Source organism: Formica exsecta, unplaced genomic scaffold (assembly GCF_003651465.1).
Source record: "Formica exsecta isolate Colony F162 unplaced genomic scaffold, ASM365146v1 scaffold504, whole genome shotgun sequence".
NCBI classification, from domain to species: domain Eukaryota; kingdom Metazoa; phylum Arthropoda; class Insecta; order Hymenoptera; family Formicidae; genus Formica; species Formica exsecta.
Window position 1 is genome coordinate 242,779 of NW_021852284.1, and position 23,723 is coordinate 266,501.

Sequence of the window (23,723 nt, forward strand, 5' to 3'; positions counted from 1 at the left end):
TTTTTATTTATCTTTAATTCGTAAGTTTTAATTTGAACCGTCCGATATCATGATGTATCAATTTTGATTAAAGTTATGATTCTTTTAAACTTTCTGGTACACGTGTTGCACGTACCAGATATGGTTAATGATTAATTGTGGATATCTCTCCACGAATCGAAACCGTAATGACGATCAGATTGCGCCCGTCATCGTCGCGGTAGCGAGACCGATTCCCCGAAATCCGGCGGGAAGTCAGCTCCTTATCCTTGGGCGTTTTCGGCGTTCGTACGCACGTGAATATTTTGGCATGAGAAGAGAATAATAACAGCCGTCGTGTAATAGCCGTGTAAAGGTTGCGCGGGCCCACGTCCTATTCTCGCAGCGGTGGAGGGCCCGATCGTGGGGCCCCATGTGGTGGCTACGCTTGCTCGCTCGCTCCTCGTGAATTATTCATTTCGGGGCCGTTTGGATCCTCCGTTCACGTGATCGTTCGTCAACCTATACATATGTATACGACGAATATCCGCGCGCACGTGTACGTGTGTCTCGATATAGCGCTCATCAGCCCTTTCACGCGTGTCATTCGTTTATTCCTCTTCTGTCCTGAACGTCGCTAAAACACGTCCTACATCTCGAAACACTTGTCGAAATAAACGTTCGATTTATACTCTCTTGATGTATGTCTACAAACATGTTCGGCTTATCTACATCTTTTTACAAAATATTTGCTCTTTATTTTTCTCTCGAACTTGTATGAATTTCATCTTAAATACAGAAAATGTAAAAAGATGCAGCTAACAAAAGTAAACATTATAGTCGCTATTTTTTCGAACTTTGCTTTTTTTAATATTGATGAAAATTATCTTTCAAGATTGATTTTATTTTATTAATTTGATTCAAGAATCAATAGAAAAAGACCGCATTAAATTTCTCACATCTTGTATATATAAATATCGGTCGATAGCATTTCAGTGTCAAAGCGTATTCGTGATTTCCGGTCAGGTAGTTGTAGGACATCTCACAGGATGACGATGACATAATCTTTAAGATTCTCAAGAAACCGGTTTTCGCTAGATAAACAAAAATATATCTCTTCGATTTTATTTTCGTCGTTCAATCTCACTGCTGTTCTTTTTCTTTCTTTTTTTTTTTTTTTTCGTAAGAAATTTTCGCAACCTAAAAATTATTGCATCCGACGGTTCTTCTTTTGCCCGGCTTACATAACGTGGGCGCCCATAGAACAGCACGGCGCGGCAACAGGCGAGCCTTGCCAAACGAACATTAACCTCGAACTTGTCGCGACCTCCGTCGCCGTTTACGAACTCCGACATGTTACTCCAGTTTCTCCGTGACAATATCATGCTGAAATAGTAGGACGCCGTGCGAAATAAAATTTTGCGCCGCGAAAGACCGCGATTGCACGAGGCGCTTGTATAACGTTGCCGCTTTAAAAATACTTTTTCATTGGCCAACTACATTGTGTCGCGAGACTGTCTCAATGTGTCCAAGGGACAGCCTCACCTTAAAGAGTTACATTTTTAGAGCTGGCAATAGCAGTGATTCTTATACATATACAAGGATGTTCGACTTTTCTTTCTAATTAATTATAAAATGCAAAATATTTATATTTGCTGATAAGAATCGAAATCATCGGCAAGTCTACCCTTTAATTAAAATTTATTAAATCACTTAGGAATTGTATTTTCATTTAAATTGAAAACTATGGGCGCTTTGTAAACCAAATGTTACAAATACTCCGCGGAAATAAAATTATAATTGCGATTAATTTTAGAATTATCCGTTTAATCGAATGTCCACTTGGCCGCTCGTCGACAGCTCATCGAGATAATTGTTACCGTGTTGTCAAAACACTGAAACGATAGAACGTTCGGTCATTCGTCGGCCGTTTGTGGCGAGCGTTGAAAATAGCGAGGTGACAAAGTGCGCATAGGAGACGCGCCCTCGAAAAGCTGCAAAATATCCGGGTGTTTAGCGCGCTTTTGAAAACGAGACCCTCTTCGCGACCGATGTAACCCACATGTGCGCTCTGTGTCGGCCGAGCGTGTAATGATAGCGACAAGCAGTGGAGCGGGCAGGCGGTGGCGGTGGCGGCTTAGCATCATTGAAAGGTCAACACTACTACAGAGAGAGAGAGAGTGCACACTTGTCGCCCCGGCTCGTTTACAATGCACGATGCATCCTCGACAACGACAGACACGTCGTTTTTCTTCGGTTCGTTCACCCCACATTGAAATATGTTTCGGGAGTATTATATTCGAACGAGAAAAAGGAGAGGGAAGCGAGGAAGGTGATGTTCTCTTGCCATGATCAGGCGAGAAATTCTAGCCGATTCTTATTTCGATCGGGGCTGTAAATATTCGGATAGCTATATATTATCCGGTTATTTCGAATAAATTCGATTACGAAATTATCGATTCCACATGCTTAAATATTCAATTAGAAAATATATATATCACAATTTTTTTTTTAATTATGCGCGATCGAAGAAAATATCAAAAGTTTGATAAATATAGAAATTATATATAAAATAGAAAATGTAGAATCTAGAATAGAATGAAATATATCGAATATAGAAATAGTAAAGAAAGAGAGAGAGAGTCATCAAAATTTTCGAAAATACATTTCCGTATAAAATAAAAATGATAAAAATCTGTTTATACTATTCTCAACTATCTTATATAAAATATATCAAGTATTTTTTTTATATCAGTAATTATTTTTATTTAACCGGCACATTGACGTGTCTTTTTTCGCGCGCTCACCCGACACTTACGCAATTCTTTCTCGAACACGAATAACATGTTCGTTTTTCAAGCGCGCGAACAGCAGCCCCACCTATTCGATCGTCCGACCGAATCACTTTGCTCCACGTTGCTTACCCGCGATGCAATTTCATCGGCGCGTGCGGTCGCATCTCGACGCGAATGCGACACGACGGGACGCGCGTCGCGGCGCTCCAATTAAACCAATCGACCGGTTCGAAACGGATTCCCCATCTCTCGCGTCCGTCTCCATTTTCACAAATCCCGAGAGCTCGTTGTATGTATTTACGTGTCAATTCCGCGGCGCGCGGTTCATTCGATTCGATAGCGAGTGACGCGGGGACGGGGGGGAGGAAAGGCATCATCGTCGGGATATCTAGAATTCGAAGCCTGGGGGGTTAAGAGGGGGGGGGGGCCGGTTCGTTTGGCGCCTGGCCAGAGACCGACTTACCCAATTAGGTTTCATCACTGGGTCGCGGCAGCTTCCCTGGCTGCCAATATTTGCAATACCTAACTAAACTGATCCAATTATAACCAAACCGACCGGCCGCTCCAACAGCCGATTGACATATAGCTTGTTCGCTGTGCGCCAGATACGACGTGAAGCCGTTGCTGTCCCGCCGATGCCTCAACCGACGTTCATCATCGTCGATCGACACACGCACGTTTGCTAGAACCTTAAACGACGTCCGTGATAACTCCGGTTTCCGAGCGTAATTGAAAAGTTGACATAGAAAAGACATCGCGTGCCGGATACATTGAGAAAAATCATGTGTTTCCACCGAAAATCCTTCTCTACGTGCCAAGGTTGATTTTTATAAAAAGCTGCAGAGCTATCGTAGCGGATATTTTTGAGAAGCAAAGGAATGTACAAAAAAAGAATACTTTTTTTTTGTAATAAATATAATATTATTCAGGAATACATTTATTTGGATACAAAAAAAAAAATTTTGTTACACTCGTAGCATTTATAATTACGTTATTCTTACGTCAAGTGCTCGATTGGTCTTTTCGCCTCATTTCTATTGTTGATTAATGATCTAAATAAGACAGTCTGTTTTATTAAACATTACGTTACACGTATCGGTTTGCTTGAAAATAGCCTATATGAACAATTATGTTTTATTTATACTATCTTATCATATTATTAATTCAGATTAATTCAGTTCAGACTAATGATATTTAATATTTAACATTCAGAATATGAATTTCTTTCAACAAAATACTTTTTCATTTTAAAATTGCGTTTATATTCAATGAAACGTGTAATATGTGACTAAGAAAAAAAACAAAAAACAGAGATGGCTTTTTGCTCTTTCTCGCTCTTATTCTCATCATTCTTGACGAGCATTATTCTTTCTTTATAGCCGCGCATTTATCACAAAAACCTGCGTCGTGAATAATAAATTTCCACTAGTAAGAAATTCTCTCTCTCGCGATTTTGCTCAATCGAATTCGCATTTTGGGACATTATGTGAAGGAGAGTTTCTTGTTTTTCCCCGTTCGCCCAAAGCCGTCGCTCGTTCCCCCGACGAGTCTTCCCATGGAACATTTGCGAGTTTCCTGCAGCTCGTTAATTTATTCCCCGTCGATAGGTAGGTCCTCTCTCCCGAATTCCCGATTCGCGTTCGCACACATATGTGCGCTTACATACACGAACGAGCGAATGCTCTCGAGGTCCGAGAAGAGAGTCGGTGGTAGTCCATTGGCATTGCCGGCAGTCCAGTAGGAACGTATCTACCGAGAGAGAAAGAGAACGATAAAGGGGCAGGGGGGGGGGGAGAGGGAAGAGGAAGGTGGGGAAAAAGGGGTGCATCGGGTGTCTATAAAGGAGAGAGCGACGGTGGAAGAAGGCCAAGAGGGGGCGGACAAGGGGCTCGCTCGCTCGCTCGCCGCTATTCCGGGCATTCGATTTGGTATTTTTCTTTGTATATCGCGGATAGTTGAAATTGTTCCGCAAGCAGGGCATTGATATATCGTCTCGCGGGTCCTTTGAGCTGCCCGCGCGGCTCCGAATTATCGTTCGCGCACTCTCACGGAACGGTGCCTCCCTCCGCCTCTCTCCCTCCCCCCCCCTCTCTCTCTCTCTCTCTCTCTTGCCGTCTCTACTCCCTTTCAATATCGCGGTCCTTTTCCCTCTTCCCTTCGTTCGCGATAACATTCGCATCGCACATACATAGGACATCTCGTCTATATCCCTTTCCCTCCTCCTCCCTCCCCCCTTACCCGTACGTTCCTCTTCGCTCCTCTACCTACCATTTCCGAACTACCGGAGACTACCGGTCAATTTATCCGATGGAACATTTGCTTTATTTCGTCTACAGTTCGAAATGCAATCGGCAGCCTGCGTCCTGTAAACGGACGACTTTTCTCCTCGCGTGCTTTCCGCGCGGTTGCTCCTGTAGTCGATCCTTCCGACTTCTACGAGCCGCCATGTTTGTCTCCTTGTCTTTTTCCCTTTTCGCTATTTGTCAGCGCGATCAATTTGATGTCACGATAGCGTGCTTCAATTTTTTGAAGACCGGAAACAATTATCTCGTATAATTGAAAGGAAGCCTATTTTTAAATAGGAAATATTTTATTTGTCAGAAGTGAAAATATAGAATCGCGTGAGATAAAATAGAAAAATTAACGATGTATTGCAGATATATTGATGGTTTTCTTTTTAGAGAATTTTTTTTAGAAATTTTAGATATTTAGAATTTTTAATATATGTATTTGTACACATCATTCCCTTTCTTTTTCTCTCTGAAACGTACAAAATTTCTTTTGTGTAGACGCGTTTTTAGCTTTTCGAGAGTTATATATTTATTTCAGATTCTATTACAATTAAAAATGTATAATGCATATCTTAACTTCTTTCGTATCGTCGCCGTTCCTTCGAATGAACGAACAATCCATGCGGTCGTTCATCCTTCTCTCGCGTTAATCGACTTGTCAAACGATTATCCTGTACCACCGGTTTTTCACGCGAAGAATGGCGATTTTATAGGGCTCTCTTCCTTTTCGCGCTCTCGGGGTTCGCTCCAGTATATCGGGGCTTTTAAGAACCACGACAGCACAGGTGAGCTTCATTCTTGCCTCTCGATTTCAGCCCTGCGTCTTCTTTCATGAAAGAACCTGTGCGAAGCATGCTGTGGGCTCATCCTGGAACTATGGCGCGCGATGGCTTTCTACTCTCTTTTTTTTTGTATTCTCTCTCTTTCTCTCTCCCTCTTATCCGCTTACACCGAAAGTCCGAGCTCCCCTTTGTGTGTAACGGTGAATCACGAAAGGGCGAGGGAGCCAGGTCGACCGCGCGAGAGAAGGAGGAGTGGAAGAGTAGGAGGAGGAGAGGGAGGACGAGAAGGGTCCGGAGAGTGGCGTGGGAACAAAGGAAGGCGACGAGAAGGAAGATGCAGAGAGACGGCGGCGCAGCCTCGCCTCCCGACTCCTCTCTATCTTCCCTCTATCTCTTTCTCTTCTCTGCTTTATTCTCTGTCTCTTTCTTTCTCCTTCCCGTTGCCGTCTCGTTCCTTCCTTACCCTGGACCTCTTCCGCGCCTCCACAATCTATCTTCAGGCTTCCAATAAGAAGAAGTAAATCACTCGAAGAGAAGAGACGACGACGCGGCTACGCCGTCCTCATCATCGTCGTCGTTTTCTTCTTCGGCGATCGATTGTTTTCGGCCGAAATTATTTGCCATCGCGCGCGCGCGATTATCCGTTATTCCCCGCTTCTCTCTCTTTACCGCGTTAAAATAAATCTCCGTTGTCTGTAATTAAGTATTGCACATACATATGGTGCTGTGCGCAATTTCTTCCCGCATCGCCGGCGAAAGAAGCGCGCGATATAACGAGAAATTGACATAAGGGGGCCCGGGTCCCCCCTGGGGTCAACCAGTTAAGTAGCTCCTCGATCGACACTCCCTCTCCTCCTGTCTCCCTTTCTCTGTTCTTCGCTTTTATTCGTTCTATTATCTTTCTCTTAGAGTTTCATCTCGATGAGTTCACATTGCGTGATTGTGTATGTGCGTATGCGTGCGGATGTGTTTGCGGCGGGCCGGTTTGTGCTCCGTTCGTGATCCTCGCAGGATGTAGCATGACGGAGAAAGGGAGAAAGAGCGGCTGGCTCTGTGTAAGCACGCGAGGATGAGAGGGGGGAAAGGAAGGCTGCGAGATGCAGCTCCGTAGACTTATTCTTTACGTCGTAAGATGTAACGGGTTGCTGCCAAGTATTGCCGTTGAAAAGCACTCCTCTCGGCTATACGAAACTCCGATGACAACTCAAGCAAAAACCGGCCGATTTTCGCACAAACAAATGCCGCTATTACTCATGGCATACTTTCGTGTACCTCTTTACATATAATTTTTGTTGACTTATCAAAAACTTGAAATTAATTTTGTATTAATCTTATACCGCTCTCGACGAAATGATCAGTTTTTTAAATGTTAAAAATTTGTGTTTAAATATTATTAAAAAATTAAGGAGTATTTTATCCAAGAGGAAATTTCTTCTAGAAAGTAAGATATTTTCGAATATTAATATTATTTTTCAATAGAAAGTTTTTATTTTGAATCATAAGATGGTGTAATTCTTAGATCGCAATACGATGTTTGATCAAACAATGCATGGATGTGTATAATTATTTTTTATTATTTATTTTATAATTTGATATATATACATATATATACACACACACAATTTATTATAATCTCTATTATAATAAATAATTATATAAATGATATATATAAGCGGACTATGTTACAGATATTTAAAAAAATACAGTTTTGCTTCTAAGAATTTGTTTGCACGTGGCACCTTCGTGGCCGCACCTGCGTGACGTCATTCAACGGTATAATGATGACTATATTTCATAATAACGACGACGATCGAGCCTCACGAATGAATGGAAACCCGAGCGTGACTGCGAGCGAGAAACGTTCTCTTTCTCTCTCGCATCCGTTCAAGTTTGAAAATTTTCTCTGCGCGAACGATTGAATTTCATATTATTTAGCGCAATGCAATGATTCTTTATTGATCGAATAATTGAACAATTTCCAATAGGATTTACATTTTAATATAAATTATTTGATTATTATTTTATCATAGATTTGTTAATGTGAAAATAAATCTTATAAGATTTAATAATTATTAATATTTAATAAATATTTTAATTAAAAATGGAAAAAAAAACATGTAATTACGTGATTTAATAATTTCGTCATAGGACACCGTCACATAATGCATATTTCTTTTCTGCCATTCTACATGCAAGAAAAATAATTTTCCTTCTAAATTGTCTCTCTGAGCGATGATTCCAAGTAATTTAATTAGCTTTCGTAAGAATATCAAACGATGGGTTAGCGATTAATTGTTTTTTTTTCGTTGTCGTCATCACGTATCCATTTATTCGATATTAGAAAATCTTTATCCGATGAAATATATCCAATTATATAGTTTATCTATAATTCTTTGTTTTACTTATTTTTGTAGCGACTCACGGCAATCACTTCGCCGACTTAACGACAGTCTCTAATTGAATTTTAACGTAGTAACTGTATACGTCGCGACCGATAAACCGCTAACGTGTCTGGACGATCACAATCCTTTGTGCAATCGACTTCGACAATCTGGCTCGATACAATCTGGTCCGATAGCCATTTATATCGTGTCCCCGTCGTTTCTCTATATATTCCACTTCTTGCATGATAAATACGTCTGCCGCTCGACTGGATCTGTTTCTCTCGAGGATGACAAATAGCAATTTCGTCGTCTATATTAATGTGTGCTAAAATTGTTTATTTTTGAATAGACGGACTAGTTTTTCGCTTGTTTCGCACGTGAAGAATTCAAAGATAATTATTTTGAATCTATTTTAGTTTTATTTGTCAGCACTTTTTTTTTTCACGTATCACAAATTTATTAGAGAACTGATTATGTATCTATTATTAATTAAATTTATTTTAAATGCACGAAAAGGAAATATTTTATTTCTTTTCTAAATGTTTGACCAAAAAAATAAGTTCTTCACCAAATCTGTGACCGATAAAAAAATTGATAATTGTAAATAAATGTAATTTTTATGACTTTCTATCAAATTATTGCAATCGCAAATGTAATAATATGACTGAAATTAAGGAAGTTTTTTGTTAATGAACCATTCTTTTAACGCGATAGATAAGTTAACGTAAGTTTGTTGATATCTCGATCGCCGGTACCGATTACGAGACTCTTCGTTAATTGCTACGGGCGGTAATTAAGAGAGCTTTCTACAAAAGTAGCCTTTATAATGAATCTTACAGAGTCGCTTGTGCAAGAATAAGTTTGTCCTCAACGGGAGCACTTTGTGCTATTAGATTAATCATATTTGCAAACTTTTACTTTTTTATTTTATATGAAAGATGTTTATATTTACACGCATCGAACTTACGCGTGAATATTTCGTTTATTGGCATTAATTATGAGTTTTTGTTAAATCAACGAACAGCAATTAGTAATGGACAATTGCCTCTCTTTAAGTATCGCTCGCCGAGTAGAATCGAATAATCTCAACTTAGTCGTAATTGAAGTTATGTTTGAGGGTGCTGTTAAACTGTAACGCTAATTGCTCCCACATAGAAAGGGGCATTAAATGGAGAACGCGCGCAGAGAATAGAGCGAGTGAAATTACAAAATGCGGCGAATTATAGTATAATGCACCGTGACGATGTGCTGCCGGTAAAAGCATAATCTCCGGGGAGATTTTTTAACGCAAAAGGAAAATAGAGGAGAAAAAAGACAAAATAAGAGAGACGCGGTTTTACGCGCCGGCGAACACGGCAAGCGCGCGGGGTCTCTGCAGAAACGCGCCGCGTCGTCCGCGGCGAGTGAAATAAAAAGGTTTATGGTTGTTTCGGGTGCTCTATCTTTAGGACCCACATATCATGGCACGCACACTCTGCCTACTATCCCTATTCCCCTCTCTCCTTCTTTTTCTCTGTGTCCTCTCCTCTCTTCTCGTTCCCCGCGGTCTCTGTGCCTCGCGACTCTCCCAGCTCAACCCTCGGCTGAGTTATTTCGCGGCTAAAATAGTCGCGCGAGTGCGCCTACCAACTAAAAGGCGGCGACTCGACATCGCGCGGTTTCAACGCACCAGCAGAATGCTCGCTCTGTCAAAATAAGAACGGATATGTCCAGCCCTTAAGGTTTCCCCAAGACTCACACGTAGCCCCCACGTAATTATAGCTCGTACTCTGCTCCGGAGGAGCAATTTTGTACGAAGAATCGAATGAATATTTCGCGCATCGTGCCTTTCTCTCCTCCAACCAAGATAAATGATAATAAATGCGCAGCAGAAAATCATATGTATTCAAAGTAATTTTCTGAATAACAATGAAAAATGTGTAAACAATATTCAATAATTAAAGTCATAATTATTGGAAAAAAAATTAATTTAAAAAGAAATATATTTTACTCGAAACTATTTGTGAATGATTATTTTAGTCTGTATGATATTTGAAATGTATCCATCACTATACGCGATGCTAAAGGTATAAGAGTATCGATAGCTCGTTGAATTTAACTGTCCGTCTTTCCCGACGTAATTGCGCCGTTTACAACGGCTGACGTGTATCGTCGGTCGTTATTTCTGCGCGTTACGTCGTCGTCGAGACTCAATAAGAGCATGAGCGAACGGTCGCGATCCATGAATGAATTTCCGTAATGGTGGGGAACTTTGGCAAGTGGTTTTAAGCATTGCCAGAGATCAGCGCGCGGCACGATAGAAACGACTCCCCCGGTATATTTCGCCTTCTGTCCGCTCTCAAGTCGGGCTCTCGCTTTCTTGGCTCGTGTGCAATTTCAATTATCCTTGCCGAGCGACGACGTGAAGACACGATTCAGCGACTTGACGTATATCTGGCGATGACTGCGGAAGGTCGGAGCGATCGTGATCGATCTTGTTATAGGAAATTGTGAAATTCTAACGACTCGAGCGGTCAACATCGTCCTTCACGTGAATGACGATCATAATTTTTACAGCGTCAGCTATTGCGTTTAGCATCGCGAGGGGTTAGGCTTTCAGAGAATCGATGACTCAACAAAGCAGAGTTATAACGAAAAATATATGAGTTGTTCAAAATAAACCATTAACGGATAATTAACTTATTTCTGATATTTCATATCTTCTATGTTGATTATACCTGTAATTATCAAGGCTTTTTAACTTTTATTTTAAATAATCTCATTTATGGACTTAATTTATAGTTAGTTTCGATTTATATTTTATATCTATATGCAAGTGCTTATCGCAATGTATCGTTAAAAATTTGATATAAACAGTAACGATGACAACTTGGAAATTAATTTTCTCCGACTTGCGGCATTTTTGAATAGGACTGTAACACACGATCGAATTTGTCTTCTCTTCCCATGAGTTACATGACTTTGTCCGGCGACCGGAGAAATACGACTCAGACGCCGACTTGGCGCGATCGAATTTCACCTCGGAATTTTCCCCTGCCGTTTTAATAGAATTCACCGAGGACCGTCTCTCTCAATTATTCATCGAATACGGTTTTCAGATTTTCTTGAGTCTTTTCGTGCCACGTTTGTGACACGGCGCTACTAAAAAAAAAAAATAAATAAATAAATAGAAAGAGAGAGAGAGAGAGACGGCGATTCACGATATTGGTGAATGATTCACGACCGGCTAATCTTCCCGTGGCCGCGTTTACCCACCAACGGGGAATTATTACTCGCGAATAATGGCGACGGCGGTGCTTTGCTTCGCCGGTGTTTAAAGCGGAGTTAAATATTTAAATCGACGAACACAGACGCACACGCCTACGTCCGACGCCTACCCTATCCGCGCGAATCACCAGGCGGAATGTATCCTCGTTGCAGCTGTCGCTTGTCCGCGATCGTACGATGTATGATAGTTCGATCGCGAACAATCGCGTGACGCTGTTCGTGATCCAAAAATTGCTCGTTTATACACTACGATTCCCGAACGCTATTTGTGTCGATGGATCTAAAACGCTGAGAATAATTTAAGATCATGTCTACAAACGTTAGTTAAAATTAATCGATTCTCCATCCCTTTCTACTTTTGTCTCTTTTATCTGAAACTTTCTCTCTGGAAAGGAAAGGTAATTAGTCGAACCTTAACTGTGATTAAGTTATGACTAATAACTAATAAATTTTCCATAATGCTTAGAGGAACCATATAATTTCTCAAAGTTATATAATATAATAAAATTATAATAATAAATTACAATATAATAATAAAAAATGCACAAGAAAAAATAACAAGAAAAAATAATAATAAAAAATAATTTAAAATTATAGAATAATATTATATATTTTTCGATCTTTTTTTCAGCATCACATTTTGTTGTATTGCGGAGGAAATAAAAGCTAAATATTTTCTTTTAATCTTTTTCTCTTATGGCTTAACTCCACTATTCTCAGCACTTTATGTACTCGAGTCTGTGTTCATTCATTATGCGATATGACGTAAGAATCAACGGGTCACACACGGCCGCGATAACGGCGACCGCTCGTAGAATTTATTTACAAAATGAACAGCAGCAGGCAGTAAATTAATATGACTTCGTAATTCTTCGTATACTTCCTGGTGCTTGATAATAATGCGATAAGACTGCGCAAATTATCGCTTTCTGTATAAATTGCCTGAATGAAATGTATTTTGAAATCTTGCGATATTTCATTCACACATTTTTCAAGAATATAGTTTATACCACTAAGCAATTTTATATATACGAGTTTTTTATCTGCTGCTAAAGTTAACTTTAAAGAGCAAACGTTATCATATTTAAAACACAAGTGATATTATGAATGAATAATTTATGCCTATATGTGAAGTTGCTTTGCATGTCTTTCAAGACGAACACATACACAACAATTTTGATAAATTTTATGAGAGTTATAGTAATATTTTGCTTTCCCATAGAGGAACCTTTGTTTTCGTCACAAAATTCTTTTTCCAGTTTTCTATACCAATGTGTTTAGAATGTTCCAAAATGTCGAAAAATTATATTTAAAAGAAATGTTTGTATGTATGTATGTATGTACGAAATGTATATTGTACAATCTCTAACTTTCGCAATTTTTTAGATATCGGGCTAAATTTTTTAAAATGGATAAAGTATCATTAAAGGATAGTTGGTATTGAATTTTTGGTGAAAATCGGTGAAAGGGTTCATTTTTTATAAAATTTTGAATTTTTTGGGTAATGTTTCTATACGCTGTAACTTTTGCAAATTTTGAGATATCTTCCTCTATGAGGAAGCCAAAATTGAAAAATCTGCTTGCTTTAAGGAGCTTAAGCTTTGTGAGTGAAATAAAATGATGAGGAAGCAATGTGCAAGTTTCTAATTTGCACAATTTTCATCTTGTTTTTAAATATTATTATACGGAATAAATACTTAAGATATAGATAGTTGTTTTGGATTTATCATCTTTTTGTTGTCATGTTTACAAAGGACGTATTACTCAGAGACCATAATAGTAAATAATATGTTCCAATGCCTCCTTTTCCCTTCCGATGCTCGCGCGATCGCAGTCTAATTAAGCTTTCTTCACTTTTCACTAGCGATGACTATCTATCAGTTACTCAAAATCCATTAGTTAGGGAGAAGAGGGGAAAAAGAGGTAGATGTAATTATTTTCGATTCGACGAAGCACAGAGTCTCACATCAGTGCTCTGGCCGGCAGCCAAGCGTGTGGGCGTTTACGAGAAGTAACAGAAAGACGTGTGTTACGTCGTTCCGAATTGGCGGCTTCTTTCATTAATCGACCGGAAGGAGAGGTTTCTCGGGAACTTCTCCCCCGCGATTCACAATCGATCGTCTTTACTTGGAGATCGAAGGCACATTGCCACGGTATGTTTGTAGAAATGCGACAAGTCATTCGAAATGAATTTAAGAAACTGCGATATTTAAAGACACAGAGACATCTTGATTCATGATGTCACGATTCAAGGAAATGTAAAATAAACGCGGTTTTTTTTTGTGATCGTAATAAGAATATTAATGATTTAATTTTTAATTTATATCTGAAATTTTCACTTTTTAATTACGTTGTAAAAAGCTTTATACATAATGAAATAAGTGAATACTCGGAGTGAAATATTCATTAATTTTTTAGATATAAAAATACGATAAACACACGAAACATGTGTACGATTATGTTGTTAATTTTATAGATTATGGAAATGTAATCTGTTCAATCAATGTTAACCACGAATTTCTTTTTTTTTTTCTGTTTCAGGTAAGTGCATCACGTTTTCAAATCTATTTTGCCATTGTGCGTATGTATATGTAAGCAGCATTGCCTATGCGTTCGACGGATACGATACCAGGTTACGTATGCATAATAATCGCATTTACCAGCTCTCGGGCTGCTCGTAGATATACTGTTTTAATCTTCCTGCTTTTTGCTCTCTTTCTCTTTTTCATTGTTTCCTATTTTCTTGCAACTTGCATTTTTTATATAAATATCACATATAGTAAACAGACGCATCGATACGTTCACTTTTTCCATCGCAATCTACGGTCGACTTTTTGCGATGTATTCACACTCTTCGAGTTCTCGATAGCCAACTTATTAATATTCTTTTTTTGATATTTTTTTTACTAATCTGTATACATTAAAAAAATATACATATTATAAATATATTTTTATTAATTTTTTTTTTTATAATATTGATGCGTTGTTTTATGAAAATTTTTATAGAGCTTTTATTCTATTGTGTATATGTGTGTAATATTTATGATATAAGAGGGTTATTGTATATAAGCCACGTTTCAAAGACGAAAATATCTTTGTACATATTTCGCATATACCGCGACGAGGAATTTATTCCAAAGAACTACAAAGAATCAAACGGTGAACTCATTTCTCCTCCGTGACAATTCCCCGCTAGGAAATCGTTAGCCGCGTTATCCGCTAATTTATTGTTCCACGAACTAATTCATTCCGCGTTCCTTGTTCGAGGGCATTATTCACGCCATTCGGGCAGAGTGGCACATACATTTTTGTTCAAGAGACGTCATTACGTAAATCGTTGTAGATACCAGGTAGAAAAACCTTCTTGCAAAATGCAGTTACGCATTCAAAGCATCCGACGTTCCCCCTTGTTGTTGCTGCTACCGACCTACGCGATTCGCTATGATTTATATCGCGACTTCTGCGAATTACGCAAGACGCGGGAAAGTTGGAAGATGCGAGAAAGATAATTTTTTTATTTCGACGGTGGAGGAAGAGAGACAGTCGGGTATGCACACGCGCGCGGCTTTTGTACTCCTAATACCGATTCTTTCGTAATACAATTTGCACGAAGCCGATTAAATCTTTACGCAAAGTTCCATTTCGAGTTCCTCATACTTCCTTTCACCTACGAATGTTTCGAATAATTCGAGGTTGATTTTTCTCCTGAGACGCGGTCAATGACAAAGCCTCATTATACAAACGGAAAAAACAACTGCGAAAAAGTTAGAAGAAAGTATATCGCAAACAATAAATTTCGAAATGATTGATTGTAAGGTAGTAGGACATTAAAGATGTAAGGAATGAGATATCCTGCAGTATAAATACCTCTACACATAAGGTGTCTTGAAGAAAAGGATGTACGACATGCTTGTCTCGTCACTAGGGCCGGCAATAATATTTCAAATAAATGGTTGCGCGAGTCGCAAGCAGATAATAAACGATAATTATTGCTAATGCTATTATTATATTGTTCCACGTACACGCTGACTGGCGATAAAGCGTCTCGTCTCCTTATATCTTACATCAACGACTTTTCCCAGATTTATTCGCGTCGCGCGCGGTCACGTTTATCCGTTAACGAGCTTTAAACGTTTACAATTCGATAAGAGAGACCGTCATCGATCTTTATTCACTCCCACATTCTTAAATTTTGCGTCGCGCTCCGACACGCCTCGCGGCGATTACGGGGAACGCGCTCTTGTGCCTCTTCTTCTCTTTTATTGTATGTTGCCCCTGGAATTTTGATAAATCTCTCTCGCGCGAGCGAGCGCGAAAGTACAACCTCCTCGATGAATTTATTTGCCGAGTTTCGCGAGACTTTCCACGTTCTCCACATACACGGTAGTCTTCAAGTATAAATTAGCCGTGATAAGAAGGACTCCTTTGTCGGTTCTCTCTCCGCATGACATTGCGTGTTGCGACTCGTCCCAGAGGCGGATCAGCAAAACAAGAATAATGATAAATGATATTTCTTTTCTTTTGATGATTTATACAATTTGGCGTTATTCTTTTCCAGAATTTCCAAATTTTTGATGTATTTTTTGGTAACAAGAGAATGAATTAAAAATTTATTTAGAGTTAATTTCATAATTTAAAAATAATATAAAATATTTATCACGATTTGATATTGTTTTCAATTTTAACAAAAGGAAAATTGTTTCAAAATATAACGAATATCTTCGTATTATTATTGTTGGAAAATTTTTTTGAGATTCGTTTCCTAAAAATTATATAAAGTTTCAAAGAGAATGCATCCTTTATCAAGAAATCTACAAATTAATTTTGTGTAGATATTTCTATTAATTTTTTATCCATATATATATTGAATGGAACTTTATTGTAATATTTGTTTGCTTAGATACATTTTACAATTCCCTAAAATTTATTACCTGCGGCCCTGAAAAGTCATATCCGCTTCTAGTTCCATCCACATTTGTTACTCTGTAGAGCGTGTATACCGATATACGTTGCACATGTGTTTGTTGTGCGCACCTCCGAGCCGAAAGACACTTGATCGTACAATACTTGAAGGAGTTGCCGGACCGTGATCGTTACACGGGTAGGAGAATGTAAAATCGTGTAAAAGAAATTAACGTTCGTCCTCTAGCTATGTTTTCGCTCTTAAAATTCGCGTTTTAAATCAAGATGAGGAAAACGCAATTGCTTTATGGTACAATTCTTATCCGAAGCTAAAATCGTAGCGATTCATGTTGTGTATCAGCGGCGTTGTTAGTTAACGTGTCAATTTAATAATCATGTAAATTTCCCGGCGTTTCCTGTCTCGAAGTGTTAAAGCGAATGAAATTCCATAAAAATTCTATATTTTACCTTTAATTTACGTGGCGTCAAAAATCTGATAAATTTGTTGGAATATACTCAGATTTAAATTGAATGCAAATGATATAATAGAAATATGATTCATGGAGATATTTACAAATCTGTTTGCATATTTAGCTTAATAAAACGATATTACGTTCAATGTGTTATGAAATTAATAAATTAAATTTTTTGCTGCAAGATGAAATAGTATTTGTAGAACATTTTCAAATATAATTATTTAATACGCGCGAATAAGGTTAATTTAATCATCTCTGATTATAAGTTTATAATAGCTTCACAAAATGATTTAAAATTAAATTTCTTAGCTCAGACTTGTAATTTTAACACAACGTTTAATTATATATCTTTTCTGTAGCTGAAATAAAGTTATTCGTAAGAAGCTGCGATAATCTCGAGCCGAAAGACACTTGATCGTACAATACTTGAAGGAGTTGCCGGACCGTGATCGTTACACGGGTAGGCGGTCGTGTAAAAGAAATTAACGTTCGTCCTCTAGCTATGTTTTCGCTCTTAAAATTCGCGTTTTAAATCAAGATGAGGAAAACGCAATTGCTTTATGGTACAATTCTTATCCGAAGCTAAAATCGTAGCGATTCATGTTGTGTATCAGCGGCGTTGTTAGTTAACGTGTCAATTTAATAATCATGTAAATTTCCCGGCGTTTCCTGTCTCGAAGTGTTAAAGCGAATGAAATTCCATAAAAATTCTATATTTTACCTTTAATTTACGTGGCGTCAAAAATCTGATAAATTTGTTGGAATATACTCAGATTTAAATTGAATGCAAATGATATAATAGAAATATGATTCATGGAGATATTTACAAATCTGTTTGCATATTTAGCTTAATAAAACGATATTACGTTCAATGTGTTATGAAATTAATAAATTAAATTTTTTGCTGCAAGATGAAATAGTATTTGTAGAACATTTTCAAATATAATTATTTAATACGCGCGAATAAGGTTAATTTAATCATCTCTGATTATAAGTTTATAATAGCTTCACAAAATGATTTAAAATTAAATTTCTTAGCTCAGACTTGTAATTTTAACACAACGTTTAATTATATATCTTTTCTGTAGCTGAAATAAAGTTATTCGTAAGAAGCTGCGATAATCTCATTCGACGCATTTATATATTACAAATTAAAAATAAAAACAATTAATTATTTATCAGAAGATATTTTATAGAATCACTGCGCACAAGAAAATTTTATATCCGACTGCATTTGAGATTAACATGCTGATGCCTTTATAAGAAGGGTCATTTGAAAATAGAAAAGTTACTGAATTATTTATATTAGAGAGATAAATCTCTAATTATAATTGCTTAGTATGATTTTATAGTTATTAAATATACTGTTAAAAGAAAGAAAGAAAGAGAGTGTTAATATATTTCTTAATATTAAAATTTCTTAGTAAATATTTTAATAGATATATTTTAAATATTTTGTTTTTAATGTTTAATAAATATGCACATCTCAATGCAGTATTGTAATTTTTTTAGTTTATTTTAAACTAAAATTTCATATTTAAATAACATTTAAAATGCAAATTTAAGCAACATTTAGATTTTACAAACTTGTTTAAAGTAATATCTCTAATTGTTTTAAGCGTAATATAAATCGTAAATGCATTACAATTCTTTTTAACGATCGCAAAAACATTTCTTCGCGCTATTTTCGTATTAATAATTGCGTTTTGCGCAATTAAATAGTACTTTTATTAATATATTAACACAAGTTTTTTTGAATACCGCGTTTTTCGACATACGCATAAATATCGTGACTTCTAATTCGCGTAATAGCGCGGAAATGTTCACGTGATATATAATCCTGATTCGTACTCATATTTCGCCGTCTGATACGTGCCGTGGTCAATCGAAGAGAGCGACGGTGGCGACTGAATTATTATCATGATATGCATCGGGAATATTTAATCGACGGGAGAGTCATACGCGTGTATATGTGTATGTCTCTCGCGGCGAGAACGATCGGCCAATCACCGTTGCCGGTCGGGATGATAAAGCCAGAATTGATCTGCGTATTTGTAACCCCTCGGTCTGCGTTCTGTCTCCCCTTGTCCTCGTTACGTAATCTCCGGGCTTTTACGAGTCATTTCGGGATCTGATTTATCGGATGAACCGCGCGCGCTACAAGATTGCGCGAAGCAATGGATAAGGCATACATCGCATTTTTCACGTTCTCATATCGTCTTTATGTCTGCGATATCCACGGATAGTCACGCTCCGTTTTGATGTAAAAATCGCGCGTTTGAAAAAATATTAGCGATCGCTGACAATAACAAATTAAGAACAAGCTTCCGAAATTATGTGTCATCTGACTTTTCTAATGCAATTCTTCCGAATGCCATTGTTCAGAGATATCTTATATGATAACGCGGGAAAGGTCCTGTGTTTTATAACAGACTCTAAAAATTATCGTGTCGGAAAACTTGTTAAGATTGGTTCGCTGAAAATGATTTTTTACAGGTAAGAATTAGTATAGATAAGAGTTAAAGAGAATATCTTAAGAAATTCAAAAATATCTATAGTCAACAAAAAACCATCAGTCAATAAAACCACATAAGTCAATAAAAAACTATCTATAATTACATACATATTATTTTTTTTTAATCCGCAAATATATATAAAATTGTGTGTAGCTTATTAAGATTTTATATATAGCTACGATCGCATCTGTGCACAATTTGTTTCTCTTTCCCATAGATATTTTTTGCTATCCCTAATAGAAAAAAAACTTTCTAAGGCCAATAGTCGGATACCTGTGTTCAAAGGTACTGTCTACGTCATCGTTTACTTAATCGCGACTTAATGGCCATTTCTAATCTCTCTGACTGGTCTTTTCTGACTAATCTCCTTTTCACTTCTTAACGGACGAGGCACCTATTATATTTTCCAAGTGTGCGTGTATGTACATATTTCTGAAAACGAGATATCGTATATCAGCGCTGTAATAAATCACCAGAAACGTCCGCAGGTAGAAGACGCCGGATTTGACTTACTGAAGGGAAGGGAAGGGGGAGGGGGGCGGGGAGAGGTTACGGCTTATATAAGTTCTTTCACGATTGCACTAAGTGCGTTGCTGAGATTCGTCCCCGAAGGATCGTTTTAGAGTTTAGACTACGAGATCGAGGATAATTGCGCGCTGATACCATTTTATATATAGTTCAATTCTTGGGTAAGATGATTTCTTTTTCAAGAATACACATTTAATTGCATATTAAAGTTCCAAATGTCTAGACGAGATATTTTAGTATCATGATTTTAATATAATCCTCACATCGCAAATCGTTCACAAAAGTTTTATTTGGAGTTCAAAATAATATATCACTCTCATATATCATGATAATAAATTATAAGATAAACATTGATATGAAATATAAATATTTCATAACAAATTTAAATCGCAAATCGTTCACAAAAGTTTTATTTGGAGTTCCAAATAATATATCACTCTCATATATCATAAATTATAATCTTATAATAAATTATAAGATAAACATTGATATGAAATATAAATATTTCATAACAAATTTAGGATAAAATTTATGGTTAAACATAAAAATTATCTGCGTATCTATTATAAAAAGAAATATCGAAATCTTAACTTATCGAAATAGGAATAGAAATCAATGAATTTTAGTTATTTGTTGCTACGAGACTGTTCAATTTAAATGAGTAATAATTATTCATGGCGGCACGACGTCGCCTTTCTAGTCTCGGTAGATGAACCGTCACCAGAAATAGTCGCTGTTTTGTCTCTCGATCGCGGAGACCGTCTGTGCTCGGAGATTCTCAACACGCCTCTCTTTATCGTCTATTTCCGATTCTCTCTCTCCCTTTCTCTCTTCTCCTTTTTCTCGCGTGTCCTGCCACTATATCTTTCCACTTCGTAAAGGTCTATAAAATAGAATGTCTCCGCAAATGTGCAGATGCAGAAGTTAAAGTGAGAGAGGAACAAATCGCGTTGGATAGATCGCGAATTGAAAATAGAAGTGGCCATCGTGAAATTTTCGCCGTTTTTCTTTTTATCTTTCTTTTAGATAAAACTGGCTGACAATTCTATCAGCGAGTGAGTCTTCTAATCTTTTCTCCTTTTATCGATATTAGTATTATTACTTTTTACGTATGTCGATATCGCGAAGTATCAGTGTTGAATAAATTATCATACACAATTGGAAAATACTTGATTTCTTGTTATGAAGTAAATTAATCTGCAAAGGTAATCCTGCAATTATATTGTATATTAGATTAACTAGTAAAAAAGAAAACGAGTCGTTATATGTAATACAAGCTTTGATTGTAATTAATACAATCTATTTAATATCTTTTATTTGCAAATTAATATACCTTTCACGTATTATATTACATGCCATTAATTATTAAACATTTACTTATCACACATCTCGGTTTATCTGATCAAATATTCCCGTAGAAGCATTTTAATCAGTATACAGAAGAGAAAGAGAGAGAAAGGAAGACAGAAAATATTATTGAATAAAATAATCCTACAAGAAATTATTAAGTGTCTCGTAGCACAAACTGAGAAACCCGATCATCATCGCTCTTATTCACAGAGATATCTTCTTTATCGGGGGCATGTTTAATAAATGCATGAAATACCGTCAAAAATTATTATTGCAGTTATCGTGAAATATCACCGTTGCAGCGCATACGCAATAAGAAATCCGCCACGATACAGTAACCGGCGACATGAATAGCGACGTGAGTGCAAGAATCCTTTCTCCCTCACGCGGCAGCCTGCTGCACCTGATTGCATAAACGTCGTAACCGGCAACCTGGTGTATGTGGCTATGCGTGTGTGTATATCTGTGTGTTGCTCTGCACTACCGTGCAACGTCCTGAAATGCACTGACCTTCTATTGTTCCCCAGACAAATCGCGATACTTCTCTATACTGATTTGCCAGCGAAGAGACGGAGAAGAGGATTTGCCTCTTCATGGCAAATCTCGTCGTGAGAGACAGACAGACAGAGAGAAAATGAGAGAGAGAAAGTCGCGATTACATCGCGATGCATCTTGACCTTTTTCGCGGCCCTCGCAAATGTCATTAAACCGGAGATCGTGACGATCCGTGGGCCTTGAGGCAAGTTATATTTTTTTTAAGCGAACGGAGACGTCGCTTTCACACGGAAGCGAATGTGTAGAAAATAGACGAAAATATAGTACAGTAAAATAATTGTGAGGAAGTTAATTTAAAAAATGTGCAGATGCAGAAGTTAAAGTGAGAGAGGAACAAATCGCGTTGGATAGATCGCGAATTGAAAATAGAAGTGGCCATCGTGAAATTTTCGCCGTTTTTCTTTTTATCTTTCTTTTAGATAAAACTGGCTGACAATTCTATCAGCGAGTGAGTCTTCTAATCTTTTCTCCTTTTATCGATATTAGTATTATTACTTTTTACGTATGTCGATATCGCGAAGTATCAGTGTTGAATAAATTATCATACACAATTGGAAAATACTTGATTTCTTGTTATGAAGTAAATTAATCTGCAAAGGTAATCCTGCAATTATATTGTATATTAGATTAACTAGTAAAAAAGAAAACGAGTCGTTATATGTAATACAAGCTTTGATTGTAATTAATACAATCTATTTAATATCTTTTATTTGCAAATTAATATACCTTTCACGTATTATATTACATGCCATTAATTATTAAACATTTACTTATCACACATCTCGGTTTATCTGATCAAATATTCCCGTAGAAGCATTTTAATCAGTATACAGAAGAGAAAGAGAGAGAAAGGAAGACAGAAAATATTATTGAATAAAATAATCCTACAAGAAATTATTAAGTGTCTCGTAGCACAAACTGAGAAACCCGATCATCATCGCTCTTATTCACAGAGATATCTTCTTTATCGGGGGCATGTTTAATAAATGCATGAAATACCGTCAAAAATTATTATTGCAGTTATCGTGAAATATCACCGTTGCAGCGCATACGCAATAAGAAATCCGCCACGATACAGTAACCGGCGACATGAATAGCGACGTGAGTGCAAGAATCCTTTCTCCCTCACGCGGCAGCCTGCTGCACCTGATTGCATAAACGTCGTAACCGGCAACCTGGTGTATGTGGCTATGCGTGTGTGTATATCTGTGTGTTGCTCTGCACTACCGTGCAACGTCCTGAAATGCACTGACCTTCTATTGTTCCCCAGACAAATCGCGATACTTCTCTATACTGATTTGCCAGCGAAGAGACGGAGAAGAGGATTTGCCTCTTCATGGCAAATCTCGTCGTGAGAGACAGACAGACAGAGAGAAAATGAGAGAGAGAAAGTCGCGATTACATCGCGATGCATCTTGACCTTTTTCGCGGCCCTCGCAAATGTCATTAAACCGGAGATCGTGACGATCCGTGGGCCTTGAGGCAAGTTATATTTTTTTTAAGCGAACGGAGACGTCGCTTTCACACGGAAGCGAATGTGTAGAAAATAGACGAAAATATAGTACAGTAAAATAATTGTGAGGAAGTTAATTTAAAAAAATTGACTCTTTTTATGTCAGATGTTTTTCGAATTTATTTGTACGCCTCAATTTTATGGAATATAACGTATATTTCTTTTTATTATTAATTAAATTAATAATTACTAGTTTAATGTATTGAAAAATTATTAAGGGTAAATATTGAAAATGTAATTTAATCTTTATTCTCTCTGGAATAGCTTTTAGGTATAGTCTTTCGAGCGTATGATCGGAATTGTGTTTTAGCGTTCTCATGTACGTTGCAACGTACGCGAAAATGTGCGTAGATAATAGAATATGTGAAATTTGCATAAAACCGCGTACACGTTGGTGGTGCAATGA

The 23,723-nt window shown here is 37.3% G+C and overlaps 1 protein-coding gene across 5 annotated transcripts in view; it reads left to right on the forward strand.

Annotated features, from left to right (window-relative positions):
* Positions 1-23,723, forward strand: part of LOC115241699 (transcriptional enhancer factor TEF-1) — a 174,684-nt gene that overhangs the window by 20,169 nt on the left and 130,792 nt on the right. Inside the window, exon 1 of one of the 5 annotated variants that reach the window (XM_029817587.1) lies at positions 14,020-14,109. The exons of the other annotated variants lie outside the window; for them this stretch is intronic. The gene's annotated coding sequence lies outside the window, so the exon portion shown is untranslated. Of the gene's footprint in view, positions 1-14,019; positions 14,110-23,723 lie in introns of those variants that run through there. 5 annotated transcript variants of the gene reach the window in all.